Source organism: Neodiprion virginianus, chromosome 4 (genome assembly GCF_021901495.1).
Source record: "Neodiprion virginianus isolate iyNeoVirg1 chromosome 4, iyNeoVirg1.1, whole genome shotgun sequence".
NCBI classification, from domain to species: domain Eukaryota; kingdom Metazoa; phylum Arthropoda; class Insecta; order Hymenoptera; family Diprionidae; genus Neodiprion; species Neodiprion virginianus.
Genome location: NC_060880.1, coordinates 33,224,657 through 33,244,373, shown reverse-complemented (window position 1 = coordinate 33,244,373; position 19,717 = coordinate 33,224,657). Strand labels below are relative to the sequence as shown.

Below are 19,717 nucleotides of genomic sequence, written 5' to 3'. Positions count from 1 at the left end.
AACCAGTTAAAGCATTGAATTCGACAGGGAATGGTAGATTTTTCGCCAAGTAATCGAGTACTTTTTGCGCCTTTGTTCGCATTCCACTCGATTAGCCTCGTCCTTCGCAAGCTCTCTGAAAATACGGCAATGCTGAATGCAACGCGACCCGGGCATCGTTCGGTCGATTGCTGCAGACCGCCACGGCTGCATCTCCTATAACTGCATTATATGCCTGGGGAAAGAGCTAGCTAAATGGAAGAGGGTTTACCCTCCCAGAAACCGACCTTAAATGGTACAAGCATGCTTTGATTCGAAATGCGAAATTTGTTCGTTTTCTTCGAAATTATCGACAAATTTAATTGCCGTCAGAAAAAAAGCTATACCCGCAATTACGAAATTTTTTTATATTATTTCCATACGAGCGAAAGAATCGCTGTATTTGTTATTTGCTTCCTGTCACTCGGTGATGCCGTTTTGTTGTCAAGTAATTGCCACGCATTTGATACGTTATAACCCTCAGAAATTCTAACGCGTACTGGAATATGACTCTTAAATACTCCAATTAACGTATTTGCAGAATGCCTTCAGAATCTATTACGCCTTTTAGCGAACTTTGATTTTCAAGCCGCGAGTAGCGAGCGTCGCGGCGCGGTATGTATATAGCCTTTCTCAAATGCTCTCGGGCGCATAAACTTCCCCATCCTCGGAGAGAATAACGCTAATTAACGTGACGAAACTTAACGAAGACGTCACGATTGCATCGCGTTATGAGTATCAGGATCGATCGATATTGGCAATTGGCCCGCTTACCGAAGTGTACACACTGTACGGGTATAGATATACGGGTAAATGGCTGTCAGATATGTACCAATTACACTTACGGTTGTGCAAATAATCGATTTCCATTAAACAGATTGAGAATCTGGATTTAATTCATTTGGATGAAATATCGTGAAAGTATCCACTAAAACACCTTATACTCGGCCTCGTGAATCGTTAACGTACAGGATTAACGTTAACGTACTGTCGTGTATATTTGCTGATATTGATTTTTTCGCGTAAAGTGGGGCAATTTTTCACACGATATTTACGAATTGTCAACCTAATCTTCTAATCTCCTACTCTTCTGAACACTCGTTTGTGAACACGTAGAAATACTCTTACTCATTGTCAGTTAAAGCCACGCGTTGAACTGGGTTAATTGCAAGCTGTTAGGAGCGAAACTAATAACGTTGCCGACTGCGATGTTTGAGAATAGCAATTCAGCAAACTGACCATACCGATGCCTTGACTAATTTAAAAGGTATTCAATCATTACCCGACACTTCATTAGATCCAGGATTAAGTCGTAGGTAAGGGTGCTCGATGATTTTTTATACAATTAAAAGATAACGCTCAAGTGGCAGTGGTATGCTCATCGTCTCTTGAGGCTACCAGTTTTGCGAAATCCGACAACGATACCGACATACTTGGATCGAAAACTAGTATGTGGGCTTTTACGGACGTAAGACATGATGGACGTCGATAATCATCGGGTCGAATCGTTCGACAATTGATTATGACAAATAGCGCATCACGAAACGATCGTCCAACTTGATTGATGGCGGTAATGAAGAAATCGGAGACCTTGAATCGTAATTAAATTAGCTTCAAAAACCAATTCGAGTCGGCGAAAGTTGCGCCGGTTTGAAAAGCAGTCGGGAAATTATGACTCCGCGAACGACAACCTTCAACAATCCCTTGCGCAAGGTCCTTGTCTGTCGAGGTGAAATAACGAGGATAGGTAAATCCACCCACCCACCCAAGGACACGTGGATATCTATGAGAGGATCGATTCGAATGCCACTTGTGCCGTGTTACTGTCTCGTGAAAGGGACGAAACGTGAGGGTAGCATTCTCGTTACCGTCATAATTTCCAACCGTCATTGCATCGGGTACAGATAAATGGAATTTATCCTCTCGTCAAAAGATAGAACGGAGCGATAAATTTACCTCCCGTGGAAAACGCTGGTCGAAAGCGGTACGATTACCTGTTTCAATTACACAACTTTCCTCCAGGAAGCGCAAGCGTTTTCAAAGATAGAGACACAGTTCGGGTCACTGCGGATATTTGCACGCTAGCCGCATAAATTTCAATGTGGATTAATGATCAATGCATTCGGGCTTAAGGCCATCGGGCATAATTTTTCTTCCTCTATTTATCGTGAAATTATTTTATCATAGACGAGAATAACTCACCGCGAAACCGCGTCACTAGACAGAACACGTGAAATATATCAAACGGTGAATTTATACACAGTAGAGCGAAAGGACTGCGGCATAACGAAAAACAAACACGAGACACGAGGAGGGTGATCGAAACGAGATGGAAAAAAAATACCCTGATATTTGTACGTGTGAGCCTCAGATATTTTTCAGCCTGCACAATGTGTGTAGTATTTGTTCAGTATTTTTTGACAAAATAAAAAACAAAAAAAAAAAACAAACAATAATAATAAAATCGACCTAGTGGTAAATATAATTATAACGTACAGTGAATTGTATTCGCAGCGTTATGCTGTAACTATAAATCATTTAAATATTGTGACACCTGTCATATTCATCCCTCGTGATAGTTTACGCACGCGTGCGTTACACCTATGATTTTTACAAATAAGAGGAAGACCATAGGACACGGTTTTGGTATCATTCCGAAAATCAGCCAACTGACGTCAGCGTCCTAATTTACTAACGGAAAGTCCGGACTCTCGACGTTCGGCAGCCGTGTGTACTATTCAGTTTCCCAACCAACACCTTCGCTCTGTAATCTCTTGCCAAACTGGAAACCGGATGATCGTGGCGCACGTCTATACCGACCCCGCACTATCCGTTCCACCCTTGCACGGGTTCCCGTTGCTAGGCTGCAGGTGCGACTGGACCGATGGCTACATGACTTGAGGTCTTGCCAATGACGAGAGCCATTCATCAATGCATTTGACAGGGAACGGGTACCGGCGCTCATACCTGAGGTAATTAAACGCCGTGATATCCGATGAAATTAATTAATCTGTGCGGCGTGTGGAACGGACAGGGGGAGAGGAGAGACTTGACTTGCCTTTGGGTGCAGGGTGTTTAACCCAAAGTTACTCCTAGCTACTCCGCATCAAGTCTACGGGATACCTACATAAAGTTATTGACTGACACCCCAACACCTTGGCCCCCCCCCCTCTCTCTCTCTCTCTCTCTCTCTCTCTCTCGTGGCAGGCTCGACCTCAGGGGCACACATCACGCGTGATTCGCAAATTCGATCAAACGACGGCCTTGGAAAAAATTGGCACCTGACCACATGCAGGTGTCGAGAGGTGAGAAAGTGCCGAGGAGAAGCCGTAAATTGTGTGCGACCGAGAGGGGGTTGAGATCGGCGAGACGTTAGCAACCCGCCGCAACCCATTCTCTGCCATAAAAATCCACGGATCTATGTGTTTGTTCCATGTTTTTCAGTAGCGCACCGCAAAGCTCAAGGTACGGATCGCATGACGTTGTAGAATGGCTGCGGTGTTCAGTGAGCCGTATTTATTGTTCTCGTCACGTTGAGCAGCGCCCGTATTACTTACGTATACGTTTATCGACGTATCGCGAGGGCCATATCCGTATTAACCATGCGTAATATCGCATCTGTTTTAAATTTAATCTACATCGTATTTGGCACGCCGCGGAATCGCGCAATACAGATACGATGGCATACCGAATGTACGGCACGGAAAATGATCTACGGTGAAAACGAATTTTTTTCCAACCATGGATTCGTGTCTGCTTGTGTAAATAACATTCGGGCTGTTTTTTTTACCGCTGGTAAAACGCGTCCCAACGCCAAGGCAATTTGCCATTTTGTATTTGAACTTGACACAGATGCGCCTGGTGCCTCCTGGAAAAATATGACGGCCTCGTCCTGGCACGCTATACCCTCGTCTCCTACGGTTCTATTAACCGGCTCTATCGATCTGGCAGAGCATAGCCGGCGCATAAGCTGTCTTAGCGATATCGCCTAAGCTAAGTTCTGGGTCAAGCGTATAGGACTGCGGCTGCACTCGGTGTGTCGTCACTACCGCCGCGTCACACGTTAGTCGGTGTAGAACGCGTTCGAAACTGTGTAAGGAATTATAAGGGTCGGTTGCAGGTTGGAGCCAGTGAATGTGAAGTATGACATTTACCGCCTGAATAAACGAGCTGCGCCATTCCATGCGGGTTATGTACGGAGTTGGTTATACTTGGAATATACCGGGAGCGCTTTTCCCGTTTTCTTGCAACAAGTAGAAATGAAATACCGGTAAACGACGAGGGACGTATTTTAAGATAATGAAATGAAAAAAGGTGCGAGATGACGATAATTTTTAGATTGTCACAGACGGCGAGGAAAAAATTTCACATTAGTCAACGAGAAGGTGATTCGATATTAAATTGAAGATACAGCGATGTCGATGGCATTAATATTTTACGACCAAAGTTCAGCCGAGTAGTATCGAACAAGATGGATTTCTACGAAAGCCCAAGGCGTCCTGCGGTGTGAGAATGACGTGGAGTTTCATTAATATTTCACGAATATTATATCATCCGTAAAGCCCTTCGCGACGAATGCCGACGAACTGCTGGAGCGGATGAGGTCGTTAAGGGTACAAAGGAAGACACGTAAAACACTGGGTTCAAGTTGTGAAAGTGAACTTTCGAGGAACTTTTTTTTGAATTTTATTTCGACTGGTTTGAAAGGGGTTAAGCTGAAAGGTCGAAGAGGCTGTATTTTCGAGAGACGCCTGCCCTTTGCTTTCACGTCCACAATTTCGTATAGAAGTGATTTCTGGAGGTGTGCTTCAGCCTGGGAATAAAACCAAGGAAAAAACATCTCATGAAAACGTCAGGATGCCAAACACGACATCGCATCAACGAGATTTCAAAAAGATATGACAACGCAATTTCAGGTAGTAGGGAAGAACAGTGAAAATGGGGCGCTCGGAGAAATAACATGATTATAGTCGTTCGAAGGAAATTTTTCTATTCCTGTTGACTGATAATTATTGGAAGAATGGAGAACGATTAACTTATCATCTGTCGGGAGTTTCGGGGCAAAAGCACAGTAGCCTCTTTCGTTTTTCATTTACATCCAATTTGAAGAGAAGAATATTGAGCATGACTCGTGTCCGCGTCGCCATAAATAATTGGCTGTGATACGCAAGAACCGACTTGACATTTTTAGCGAAATCACGCCGTGTTTTTGAATCCCAACCTATCCGACGTCCCTGAATCCAAGTTTTGTGTAAAAAAAAAAAAAAGATTTATGCGATGTTGAAGAAAGGATCGTAGGAATGGGGTATGAGGGTAAGGGTAAGTCAGTATGAGAAGTAGGAAATTCAAAATTTTAGGGCAACGTCTCGGCGAGAGTCCGTTAAGACCATTACCCCGAAGAAGCTTAACAATGGTTCACGAGTACCTGCCGTGTTTCTCGAAGGGTCTAAAATTCACGGAGCAACCATCAGGCGTTGCTCGAGTATTTAAACGATAACGGCCCAAATATATTTCGAGTAATTGTAGTTGCTCTCGGCGTTGAAAACTTACCAAATGGTCCAATTTTTTTTTTGTTGTTATTTTGTAAGCGCGCGATGGAATGCGACTTGGGAGTTCTGGTACTTTTTAAACAAGCATGGCGCAATATGAATTCCGGCAGTAAATTTACTCGTCGAGGAAAATGAGTGGAAAATTATTAATATCGTCTTCCCTATCTTGCCCGATATCTAGCCGACTATAAAATTCTCATTCTCACGTTTAACAGCTGGTTTGCACGAAATGGCTCTTCCGCTGTTTATCAATATATGTATATTTATGCCTTGTGAGAGAAGCATTGTGTAACTTGCCATAAAATTCGTATTTTTAACTATAGTTACGTATGCGGGCAATATTTAATCTTTGTAAGAATCCTCGGACGAAAGAGACTTACGTATATTCAAGCTGGTTATAATCAAAATTATTGACGCGTGTTTATTTTCCATTATTTTACCAGCGATGCGTGCGTAAATATAAATTATTTGTAGGCGCGATTTGCCGAGGAACGCACTCCTCGTCGTCCTGTATCCTCTTCAATATTTTCAACGAGTTGACCTGGATCTTTGCATAATAATTCACCAGGATTTTAAGCGGAATTACGAATGAGATTAAGTGGGAACATTTTTTTAAATAAAAACAGCGCGTAAGGGGTGAAATTTGAGCAGGTGACGCCGTTGTTTGATTTATACAGAAAATAATTTAGTGCTCTTTCGCAGCGAGGTTTACTCACAATCAATTTTTTATCAAGAACAGTGAACTTTTTTCGACTTTACTTTATCTGTAGGTATCCCAAACTCTCATAAGACGTTAAAGGTGAGAGGAGCATTCAAATTTCCACCCAATAGCAGAAGCTTTAGTGTCTAACACATGATTACGTATTTACCAATCATCATGCGACGGCTCTGCATGACTGATCTCAGTACTAGAAATGAGGCGTCTTGTTTTCTTTAATCAACAAATGTCGAGTCATTTCGTCGAACCTCGTAGATTTTAAGAGAAAATCCGATGGATAAAACAAGTTTCGAAATATTTTATCGTTTCCTTTACTTTGATCACCCTTTAATGTTTTCTTGAAAAGCAGCTTCCAATGGAATTTCATTTCTTTGTTTCTTCCATTTATTATACACAGCTTTTACAAGACTGTTTCCTCTAATTGCAGGCCGCAGGGGAGCGCAAAGTTGTATTCTCGACTTTGCTTATTCGGTACGAAATATAAGTCTACATATGTGTCTACTGTATAAAAGCTGGCAAATGTGGGGTACCAATCCAGAAGCTAGTTTCACGACCGCAACGAAGTCACTGAGAACAACCTAATTGCGAAACTTGAGTGTTCAAAGCAAATTCAAAACTTGATTAGATTCTGCCGAGCGCAGGTATGGTGACTGAAGACAAACAGAAATGCGGCATCGCGGATACTTCGAATATGTATTCCAGCCGTACATGAAAGCTTGGCGATGATAAGTGAACAGGACTTGTACACATGGGAATCACGCATATACGAATAATTTTTGAAAGAGTTAGAAGAAAAATAAACTTTTATTAACACCGGAATAAGGGGATTACTGATTTAATCACTGCCACCCATTTAGTCGTGTCGTTTATAATATCTGTTCGAAGTTATGAACTTCTGGCAGCAGCTTGAAAACGTTGAATTCATCATCTCCTTCGGAGGTCTTGAACCTGACACGAGCTAAACTTTTAAATAGAGACGCCTTCGGGGAATAATTGGATATCATAAAACTGAGAGACGACGGCAGCGTTGCATCTTTTTGATCAGTCAATGTTGTACACAGGCAAACGGGATGCTTTTAACCTCCTGGAAACTTTCGACAGAAAACTTGAAGAAAATTGAGGCTTTGCTGAAATTTCAGGATATTCCAAAGGAAGGAAAATCATTTTCAACGGTGATTTAAGCTGCTATTCTCACGCTCGTCCCAAAGTACAAAGTTCTAGTTTGAATACTTGTATTTTTTTTTTCAATCGGTTGAAAAAACTCTTATCTACCGATTAGTATAAAACTGTTAAAAATACGTCAAATCTTTTATCAATAAAGAACAAAACAACTTGTTGAAATGCTGGACGAGATTCATCATTTCGCCATAAGTTTCAGCTGCTACGAGTACATAGCCATCTGAAAAAAGTCAAACAGTACAGTAATTGAACGGTTACGACAACAAGTTGTCAAAACACATCTTCACCTTCCACGCTGAAGCCGACGATGAACGGGTCAAAGGAAAGAACGTGAAACGAGCTCAAACAACGTGCTTGAATGAAATCCAAAGACGCCTTAAAATCCGAGAGTCACGTCAAATAAGAAAGTTTAATTAGATACATACACCTAATGGAATTTGATAAGCAACCACCTGACCTGCGCAACCACCTGAAAATGAAATGAATCACGTGGCCAGAAAATTGGTTCGTGCAATAGACGTAAAGTTTTGGCTGGTTCGGTATCCTTTACTGAAATATTTCCAACGAATGGAGAAACGGAGAAACGGGTAAACGATTGTGCGTTTTTAAGACGAGATATTAATGCCGTATTTTTCTTCCAATACCTGACAAAGTCATCGGTGAACTTGCAGGCTACGCGATAGGTAGAAATTATCGAGCAGCAGCCCCACGATCGATGCATATTGAGCTATGATATAATTGCGTATAACACCGCAGCCGTGCAGCTATTTATAACGTTGAGGTAAGATAATAATGTCGTCAGGTTTTATTGATAATTGGAGCGTGAGTAAAGCCAGCTGCGTTGTATAGAAATATCGGAGGCGAAGAAGCCGGGAAGCAAATACGACGGAGTAATTTTAATCATCGATTAAATTGCACAGCAGCGACTACGCCTTCATCTCGCCTCAAACCGCATTTGAATAATCAACGTATTCGATAACCCATCGATCGATATCCCTGTAAGCAGGATCCCTTGTTAACTCTGTCAGCTTTCGCTTGTAAAAAGAAAAATTGATCTCCTACTCGACTAGCGGCGTCGAGCTCCGGGATCACCGATTCCGATATCGGAATTGCTAATCGCGTCACTCGCAGTTGCAGGAACTCGGTAAGCTGAAACCAAAATCTCGAAGAGACACGTAACACCCAAGGCTGTTTTCCCTTTGCTGTCTACATCAGTCGTTCACCTGTCACGGTTTTTTGCTCCGTCGAAGCCAATTTGCAACTAATCCAAACAATTCGTATTGCTCGAATAACAGCTTTCTCGCTGCAGGAGACGGATAGACCAACGGTTCAATGATCGTGTACTTATTACACGACAAATATGAGAACTGGCAAGTCACAAGACGGATCTATGACTTTGCTTTTATTTCCTCCCTTTTCGTATCTGTTTTTTTTTTCCCTCCTCTTCTTTCTGTTCTTTCCCTCGGCCATTGAGATTGACGTTCGTGTAGTTGGGAAGCCAGTTTAATATCATATTATCAGGAATTTTCCACAACAGTGGATGGATTGTTCAGGACGTCCGATGGCCGGGAGAATACGTCGCTGCGTGGTTAGCCCGCGGGCTACAGTAATCTATGTATCAAAATACACGAAACGGCAGGACTTGGCATGCGCGAAAAATAAATTAAATACTGTATGTATGGAGGGAAAAAGCAGAAGAATGGATTCAGCCAGTCCTCAAATACAGAGTGTTCGTCATTTACTCGTGTTCAATTTATTAAATTTATTCATTATTTTCACTGTCAAAATTGAGAACTTTAGCCGCTCGAGCAATACCGTTGAAGTTGAACTCGGACTCCTCTGTAAGAGCGGAATGATATTCAAAAACGTGTATCTAGTCGATGATTGTAAATGACAAGCGAGCTTCGCAACAAGCGTCTGAAGGCCAACGTTTGAAAATACACTTGAATTGCCGTATTTTATCATTCGACCAGTTTTTCCCATATTTGTATTTTCGCAAGCCAGAGTCAAAGGGTGCATTGTTTTGTGGTTGGAATGAATCTAATCGTTCTGCGGCACACAGCTGGAATTTCTGAATCTAATCGTAATGGGTTCACAAGAACGCTTTGTAGAAATCGGATTTTTAGTATGAGAAATTTAAATTCCACGAGAACGACGTGATTTCGTGGAAATAGCGCATCGCAACACTGCATTCGAACACGAAAATAGAACGCAGTATCTATTCTATGTATTGACCGGCAACTATAACGTTGTTTGCAAATGAGCTCGAATCATGCGATGGAAATTGAGAACACCATCGGCGGTTAAATATTGAACGGAACTTAGTGTTCCATTTTGCGATGAGCCAGGTTTCGACTTCGCGGAAATTCCTATATGAAGGAACACGCGAATAGATCCTTATCTCGTAGAGGATCCATATTTGGTATTAATCAAACGCGAGAACGAAAAACCTGACGACAATATTGAAAGCCCGCAGTTGCTTGAGCTTCGTAAGTTCAGGATTTGAATAAAATGTATGCGGTAAAACTATCGATACACAAAAACGTTTCTAATTGATCGGTAATAATCCTTACTGCTTAACTGTATACCAATTATTGTATCGTTCGGCGAATGAACCTGTTTAATTTTACAATCCATCCGTTTTGAAACAACCAACGCAAAATTGTTTGTGAACTATTCGTACTCCTACGTGCATCATTAGCATTATAACAGAGTTGATCCGTGGGTTTAATTCAATCAGACACGCGCTGTAGGTTAGCTTTTCTATAACCCAACTTCTCCGTAGAAATAATTAATCACTGAATGGATTAAGAATCGACTGACACGCGTCTGTTAACGTGGTTATTGCCGATCCAAGCTTACGGCGATACGATTCGGGAGGAGCTAATTTCGTTTCACCTTTTTATTTTCATCACCAAATTTAATTTTTCTCCATCGATAGCCGAGATCAAAGGTGCTCGTTGGGAGATAAATTAGCGACCTCGGATATTCAATATTCATAAATAAAATTAACTTTTCGAACAGACGACTTGACGACTTGCGGCCCTTAAATATTAAGCCAGGAATATTTTCATCGAAAGGTTCTTCATCTATTTTCATTACATCTCTGCAGCTCTCGTACAACGATCGTTATCATGTGTTTTGCGAAAATCCAAAAAGACCGTACGGATTCTACTTTTCAGATTTTTCAAGAGGCTGCAGCTTCAAGAAAATCAGTCCCTATCCGCAATTCGTCACGATTGTTACATCGTTTCGATCTTATACGAATCTGACTCACGTCTACGCGTTCAATTCCTGTCGTGTAGCTCGCTGATCGACGTTGGACGGGTGATCCTTCGGAAACCGAGGAACCCACTGCATGTTTAACCGTTTACTTAGGGATCGGAATCTTGTCAGTCGGAAGGGATCAAGGAATTCTACGCCTCTCAGATGCTCCACACTCAACAAGTACTCCAGAGTACATAACTGGATAAAAGGTGTCGCAGCGAAATTTTTTCTTCCAATCCCCCCTATTCCTCTTACAATCCCTACGTAATACACGCGTCTAAAACGAGATATGCATATAAAATTGCAGGTTTGATCTTCTAACGGTTGTTGAAGCATACGAGTATGTAAAAATTTGTTACGAGTCGCTATTCGTCGGTACGGGTAAGACTTCAACTGCGCACATCAACGAATTTTCACGTTATATAAATACGAGTGTTAACGAGGATATTTTTAGGTGCGGCAAAGTAACATTTACACGATTGAAAAAATTTTTCATACAAACGCTAAGCGACTCGCTCGTTGGAGCTGTGTTAATTTTTCCTTCAAAATTTGCCCTTGATATCTGATCGAATAACTCATTTGTTGCTACCGTAACTTTTGCGTCAATTGAAAAAGTAATTGACCGTGAAAAGTCGAACATTCGTCCGTCGTATACTTTGCGAATCCGAAGTGGAGTATGTATACATATACATACGTACTACTACGCATATGTATACTTGTATGGGAAAAGCAAGACAGGCAGATCACCCGACTTGTTACGCGTAGGCTGTGAAATACGTGGCGAAAAATATTCACGTCGCGTACAATGCGCGCGCTGCTTTGCTGCTTGAAGGTTCATCACCCCGAAATCGTGAATGCATCGCGCGTATTTGAATCAAGAGACGGAAATTATTCTCATTGTTCGACACGTATATCTGCACGTACAGAGGTAACGCGTTGTTCAATTTTCACCATTTCACTGTCTTTGCAGGATAAAATAAAGGACGGAAACCCCGTTCTAATTGCGTCAACGGTTCCGTGGTGGGACAAAACGAAACGAGAGTGCAAAAGTAACGAGTGAAAAAGCGAGAGGACAAAAAAAAAAAAATAATTAAAATCTGAAATATATCGGCCCGACAGCTCTGATGTTCAAAGAAAAAGTTGAATGAAAAATTTACATCAATTACGGTACCTCTCGAGATTACAGCTTACAATTAGTTTGGCTTAGACTTTGTTAATTCTATTGCGTACAAGTTCAAAATGAAATCGTGATCGAGGCGCTGGAAGGGAAAAATTTAAACAGCGTCGTAGGTGAATTTGAACGAAATTATCCAACCGTTATCGTCTAATTCTCGCTTTGATTATACAGATATTACTGCACCCTGGCTTCTGTTCCAATTACAATCACAGCTGTGTTACGTGCGCTCAATCTACTGCGAAGTTACAATTTAACAACGTGTATTGGTCCCCGTTGCTCGCCTTCCCATCGACGCAATTTCCAGAACTTCAAGGCACTGATGATTCTCACAGAAATTACGTAAATTGTCCTCAGAAATACGTGATCAGTACTCGACGGCAGAGTTCACATTTTGATCAGTGCTAGCGGAGAATGAATAATTGAATCATCGGAAACTGAGAGCCGTTCTTGTATAAAGGTTATGAATCATCTACTCGGCGACACCGTTAATTATCTGCACTCAAGAATGTAATAAGTTTTGCAGAGTATTATAAACTCGTTAAGTAACGGGATTGAATTTTACAAAGCAAATCCGGTGCTTTAAAGTTTAACAGGCCAAACCAGCTTAGGTTGAACATTTTTTTTTTCCCAAGATAACGATCTTTATATAGAAAAGCACGTTGGTAGGAACGATAAAATTCTTAGGGGAAAAGCATTGTAATCGTGAACTGTACAATTACGTGGGTCAGGTGGTGGAATATTTCAGGAAAAAAGGGTGTTATTAAATATTAGCACGTTAATTGAAAGTTCTACTCGTCGTCGGATGAGAGAACACGAAAAGCATAAAATTAGAATAACGAAAAAATGAAAGGTTATTCATTATTTCGTATTATTATAAGGTGGACCGTTGTAAATATATGTATATTATACGATTTCGGGAGTCATTTTGCAAGTGAAATTGCCTTCTGGTTTAATAGAGTCCGAAAATTTTCTCAGCAAATAATTACTCCCGATGTATAAATGACAAATGAAATTACATTACGCCGTCTTTCATCTTATTTCATACCTCGTGCCAAACACATCGCGTGTTCTCGTGTCTGCCAAACCGATATTTCGAGACTCGTCAGTTATGTAAGGAGCTGAGAAGATCTGCAGATGAATCGTCTTCTTATTGTGTTTTCTTTTCTCGAAACACACAGCGTCTATTCCGATTCTTATCTCAACCGATACGCACGTAGAACGTAAAATTTACTCCGCGTAATATCTCGTTGCTCTCGGAAGGTCGTTATCAGGTGGACTTGTACTCTGCTTTACTCTTCTAAGGTACCGAGCTACTCCGTGTAAAAGATAATTAATATCAGTTTAACAAACGCAACACCCAGCTGGGATCATGATTAAGACGTAAGTAAGAGTCTTTCACGGTGATGGAACGCCCACTTCAGTAGGCTCGAAATTAGGGAGAGTTGAGTTTATCTCTTGCCAAGACCGGAGACAAGAGCATTTCGTTGCCTTGGGCATAAAGTGCGAGTTTGAAAAGAAGTCGATATTTTTTTTTTTTTTTTTGTTTTTTTGCAAAGGGATGACTACCGTCCTCTTTTCCGCTTACTTTCTTCTTCGTTGCCAAAATAAATCCGTATCAAAGAGTAGCGATTCGAACCGTGGGTACATACGCATACGAGTACGTATTGTACGAGGACGGACAGGAACGGGGTGCTGAAAAATTTATAAACGCATGAATTATTGAGTGAGTGTATTATAAAATGCCTGTCCACATGCACGCACGCGTATGGGACACAAACAACCCGTACGCAGTATATACGTAGTGAGTGTGTAGGTATCGTTCGATGTCAGCTCCCAGTTCTACTCGCCTCTGTTTATACATATGTGATATGTATGAAATAAAACACTCACGAGTGATAGGAGAGCTGAACCGGCGGCGGATGACCTGCTTTTCTCAGATCTAATATGTAATTAATACTCGAGGAACGAGAGAGGAGAATCCCAGGCAAAACGATGCGCTGAACCGACGGAGAGATTATAATCGGCAAAAAAGCTCCTACTTTGATACTGACGGGGATGATCCTTGAAACAATGCCCTTTCAATACCCGTGACGTAATATTTCGAAGATGTTATTCCCATTGATCAATCAATCCCCAGAAAAGATATACGAACCCGTCCCAAAATGATTCATTCATTTATTCACCGGCTCAACGGCTGCGAAATATTGGAGAAAATGTTTTTCCGGTAGCGTTATAACGGGGATTGTGGGTGGTGGACATGAATAAGAATAAGTATACCCTTCGCAGCGTAGCTGAAACGCGATCCGCGTGGTTAGATAAATGTTAACTTCTTTATTCAAAGTAACCTACGGCACCTTCTTTTACATTAGGTATAATCATGATTAAATGTGTATTATCTTAACTGAACAACAAAGTAGGCTCAACGATTCGAAAACGAATTACCGTAACTCTGGTGAAACTCTTACGTTACTTTCGCGGATTCGACATCGAGATTGCGAAATGCCGACTATGACCAAAGCCGTTTTCGATACCGGATCGTCCGGTCGATTGGGGAAGGAACGAATTGCACAAATCGATAACGCAGGTTTCGCTGCGGAATGTGGCGTTCGTTCCGCAACGTTCATCCGTGGATGTTGTACAAAAGAACATCTGTTCGCGTATCGTTTTGTCGACTTTTTACCCGAGTGGTTATGTGGAGCATTTGACAGGTGGCACTTACTACCTAAGTGAGATGTACGTATATTTTTCTCCATCTCGTACGACCTCACTTTGGCAAACATGAACGATACTTCAGCAAATGAAAACCTTTTCAGTAACCAGGCTCAGCGGCGACTTTAACTCGCCTAATATGTAACTGCGTATGAAAAGAAACGATACTCATGTGCACCTAAATATCCTCCAGGATTTTCCGTCTCACAATTTCAGCAGTAACTTCGATCGATCGCCCGCTTGTAATTCAATGCCATTTGTATGCGTGTCGTTATCTACAGCCGGGTCATAAACAGCCTGTCAAAATAGGCACTAAAGAGTGATCAACTTCTCAGCCTGGCATGGAAGCGAAATCATTCGCACGGAAGTATTCAATGTTCGCGATAAAATGAGTACGCGGTTAAAATACCAGTGAGAAAATCTTTCAGAAAATACGTATCTGACAATTTTCTGGAAACATGACATGACTCACGCATCGCTTAACTTTGCTGCGCCAACGCATAGCCGGATTCCTTCAAATTAACACGGCTCGGCAGTTTTATCGCCGTGTTTTCGAGCGAATGTAAGAATCAAGGCAATATTCGAGGGCATATTCTAAGCATGAGACATAAGGTACACGCCTCCTCGACTACCGCGTAAAAGAAATAAAACTCTCGCTGTTATAATTGGACAACGAAATTGTCAAGAAGAGAAAATTGTCGAGCATGGAAAACTGCTTTGCCTTAAACTCAAGCAAACTCGCATCGAGCTCGTTGGATCATAGGGAGGTTACAGAAGCTAATGCAAAAGCTACTGTGTTCCGAGGAGAAACCATCTCTGCTCCGTAATGGCCAATAAATTTCATACCTAGCGTATGAAAGATGAATCAAAGAGTTACGACTTCCCTATCATTTCATTATTCAATATTACGGCAGCACGAGTAATTCGTTGATAGCTACGCGGAAAGAAGAACGGTAGGTGATGCAAAAGTAACGACGATAATTTTTGATCCGGAATGACGATGAATCGGAAGGTGAAAATTATTCCCACCGAACCATTCAAACCCGCTATCAATTAACTGAACATTTTCCGTTCACCGTATACGTATATATTATGGTGGTTAAAAAAAATCACGATTTTTTGTTTAAAGTCACACCTTCGATAGTTGTAGAAAGAAGAAATAAGATGCCTGTTAAAATTTGAGCCTCTGATATTAATATTTAGTTGTTCCTGAACGCCATTTTTCATTTTCCATTTGATTAACACGCGAAAATAATTTTACTCTTATTCAGAATTTTGTAGCTCAGTAAGCAAGCAATGTACATAAATGTCCGTTGCAAGTTTTTGTATGGAATTGAATGCTCTACGAAAAAAGGTCTGAAGGTGAATTTATTTTCGCGTGCTAATCGAGTGGAAAATTAAAAATGGCGTTCAGGAATCACTAAATATTAATATTAAGGACTGAAATTTTAACCGGCATTTTATTTCCTCTTCCTACAACTATTAAAAATGTGGCACTGAAAAAAAAGTTGATTTTTTTAACCACCCTGATATATATATACGTATATATTCATTGGCGAAGAAATGAAGACGTAATATCATATCTGATACTTGTCATTGAACTTTGGCTATTTTCTTACCGATAAAGTTTTGCACTAATTGTAAGAATGAAACGATTATGACGGTCGTTCGCCTGCATTTTAAAAGAACGAATGAGACGGGTTGCGTGCCACGTTGGTAAACATCCACGTATTTGGACAAATTTGCATGTAGGTTATACATACGTTATATACCCGTGCTCAGAGAGGTGAAAACTACCATTGGATTCCATTGAGGGTACGGGATTGTTTACGCCACATTCCCGATGTGAATTTACCGACAATGAAATAGTAAAGAGCGGAGGTGCGAAAAACCCAGTAGATGAAATCTTCACGCAGTCCCGGATACTTTTTCTTTTATTAATGATGGGATATAGGAAAGCAAGACGATTTCGAAAGTTCATAAATTTTTCACGGAAGAAAGAACCTCGGATGCAACGATCATGTTTGGAGAACGACGCCAAATTTTGAATAATATGACGTTTCAAGCATGTATAAAGGTAATTCTGATGAAAAAATGTACATCTGGAATCTGCCTGCAGAGAAAGTATATTTGAACGGAACAAGAGTCACTTTAGATATAACGTAAAGCAATTTTCAAGAGCCTGCGGGATCTGGAGATATCAATTAAATGTAAGTTTTAATTGTCATAAACCAAGGCATTTCAAATTATCTTGCTTTAATGGAAAAGTCGTATCAGCTTTCCCTGTTCTCGTTACGTGCTTACTTGAATTGAAGAACTTTTTTTTTTTTTTTTTTTTGAAACGATTTCCGGACACAGTGTAAAGTTAAACAAAACAGTCAAGTATTTATTGATTTTTATTTCATCGCGTGTCGCGTTCCTCACTCGTTATAATTACCGAGTAAACCGTCGTTTCACACAGCCCGTATAATTCCTGAGTTATTTTTGTTTGCGAGAATTTGTTTTTACTACGGTATAAACAAAACCGCGTAACAAATCACTTCAAATATTATCGAGTATCGCTCAGTACGGCAATATTTGCTATATAAAGTAACGCGTATGTTTGTCTTTACCAAAAATATACCGAGTTCATTCTGTTATAGATTGTAATTAAGCACGTATAAACATGTACACCGTTTGTAAGTCGATCGTAGCCACAATGGAGAGAAGCTTGTAAGTAAGCAGAGCTACAAGTGAAAAGCTATGATTTTCACCAGGTCAAAAATAGAATTTAAAACAAGATTCGGAAGAATTTCGTCGACTACGTGCAGGATTACGTTCGCAGCTGTGACTTCTCTTAAAATATCGGATGTATTGTAGAATTATGATCAACCACCTCTAGGCAGTTTCCGTATTCTTCGATCAAGGGCGTTGGGCTTGAGCTTCAACCGTCGATTCATGTAACGACCTGCGATTCAGCGAGGAGGAACAATCGCGAGAAACGTAAAAATTCTGGTGGGAAGAAAAAAATGTTCGAAGGTAATCGCGGTGTTTTGTAATATCTGAAGCGTCTAAATTTAGAAGCATGATCGCAGCGCGACTTCGTCGTCGGAAATAATTTCAGTTGAGGTCTGACAATCGAAGAGGACATGTATAACCTTTTTGAAAATCGTCAATTAAAAACGTCTGGTCGTAGTATGGTGATACAAAACAGCGGTGTTCGGGCAACGAGTGTTTCTCCGTTACATAATATTTGCCGAGACGTAACTGTCAAAGGCGTATATATATATACCGAGCTGATAACCAGCGATGCGATACGCAGATTTCTAGCGGATGTTCGACCTTTTCTTGCCCGACACGAAAAAGCCACTCTCGATTATTTGGGTAATAAATTTATTCGCGATCCCACGTGGTTTCGATTCCTACACGACCTCTCGCAATAAGGGAGTTGTGTTTGACACAAATCGATCGGTGGTTTCCGACGCACAAAATTCCGCCGCCTTTATCAAATTATTTTTATTAGGTTTTACTGAATTCGCAAATGACTCCGGACACTCGTTCTGCGTGTAGCAAAGAATAAAAAAAAAAAACGAAATAAAAGAACAAACAACACGTCGTAAAAATTACGCCAACTCTCACCTCTCTCGTACTAGATGGGCTTGCAAATCACTCTTCCGTTAAATTAGATCCATGCAGGATGCTGCGGCTTTTCATCCGTGGTATTCACTTCAATATCACTATGTGCACGTTATATCCATCCGCGTTGGCTCGATCGCGATCCTCAAAAATTTTGCAAAGCTCTTTTTCCAATCTGGTAAACCGTTCGCGTTTTTTCGAGGGTGTACAATTGCCGCCACAGAGGGGCAAAAAGGGCGCCCGAACCGCGCGACGCGTTCTCATGAACTGAGCGTTTCACGGCACTGCTGGGGGGCCGGGGCGGATCGACGTGTTCGCACACCGTCGCAGATCGGCTTCCCGCATACAGGCTGCCGTGTGGGTGAAGAGTCGGGCTTTGCTGCTGCTGCTGCTGCTGCTGCTGCTGCTGCCGATGATGATGATGATGATGATGATGCTGCTGGTGCAGGCCGCGAGCCTGAGCCTCGACGATTCCGAACGTGATCCTGCGGATCCTGCGCGAGATCCTGACCTGCCCTCGCCGAGGAATGCTGCTTCCAATTTTACCCGCCGCGGACAGGCGTTTATTTTTCCGCCCTAGAACCCGACGAGAGTCTTTCTCTCTCTCTCTCTCTGTCGCTCTATCTTTCCTTCTCGTTTTCTTTTCTTCCCCATTTTCTCGGTGGAAAGATCGCGCAAGATTGAGATTTGATAAAGTAGATCCCCGGGCTCTGACCTCGTTCTAACTAGTTCATTTGTGCAGGCCTAGGTTATGCGGTAATTTTTCACCGGAATCGGGAAACTTTTGAGTGCAATTTTTTAGTTTTTTTTTTTTTTTTGTTTTCTTTTTTACAAAGAATTTTTTTATTCTAATACTTATCATAAAACCTGTCAGGATTGTCGGAAATGATGTTACGAATAAAAAAAAAAGACAGAAATAAAAAGTCTTTCACATTCGTACCTTGCATTAATTTCAGACTTTTGATCGCGCTGTCGAAGGCCGATCGAAGGTCCGGATGTAATATGATTGGGTTATGTTTGAAAGTTGCGTTTTCGAATGATCAATGATTCAATTTGAGTTGTAGAATAATACGGACGGGGAGGATAATTTAATAAATTCTCGGACGGTACAGCCAGACGTATATGAGAGCCAAGATAACCGGGATTCTCTTTGCAGCCACTCGACGCTGTGTATAATTCTGGGTCACGTTGCCAACGCAGCTACGTAGGTACTGTTTTCATTCCTCGCATGCTTTTGTTGTCATTCGATAGTTCGATATGGCCTCAAGTGAACGCAATCGTGTTTGCTGCGAACTGAAAACTTGAAGAATTTTACCGCTACATGGCCAAAAGTATGCACCGTGTTATTTTTTGTATAAAAAAAAAAGGGTTCGATCTGCAGCTTGCCGATTAAAACTCGAGATATTAGAGCATCGCGCGGTGGGTTTGCTTTGCCGAATATTTGATTACGCGCAAACAGCAACGAGTATAAATTAACAAGTGTGC

General features: G+C 41.3%; 2 protein-coding genes across 12 annotated transcripts in view; one reads left to right on the top strand and one right to left on the bottom strand.

Moving 5' to 3' along the window:
- LOC124303627 (cAMP-specific 3',5'-cyclic phosphodiesterase) overlaps positions 1–19,717 on the bottom strand; it is a 276,613-nt gene that overhangs the window by 127,979 nt on the left and 128,917 nt on the right. For 2 of the 9 annotated variants that reach the window (XM_046761073.1, XM_046761074.1), the window contains exon 1: positions 18,236–18,474. The exons of 5 other annotated variants lie outside the window; for them this stretch is intronic. The gene's annotated coding sequence lies outside the window, so the exon portion shown is untranslated. Of the gene's footprint in view, positions 1–18,235; positions 18,485–19,717 lie in introns of those variants that run through there. 2 more of the 9 variants (XM_046761071.1, XM_046761072.1) reach the window with 2 other exon arrangements.
- The window catches only part of LOC124303631 (elastin-like), a 98,913-nt gene that overhangs the window by 2,241 nt on the left and 76,955 nt on the right, over positions 1–19,717 (top strand). Inside the window, exon 2 of one of the 3 annotated variants that reach the window (XR_006907949.1) lies at positions 19,297–19,436. The gene's annotated coding sequence lies outside the window, so the exon portion shown is untranslated. Of the gene's footprint in view, positions 1–6,712; positions 7,486–19,296; positions 19,437–19,717 lie in introns of those variants that run through there. The other 2 variants (XR_006907948.1, XM_046761092.1) reach the window with 2 other exon arrangements.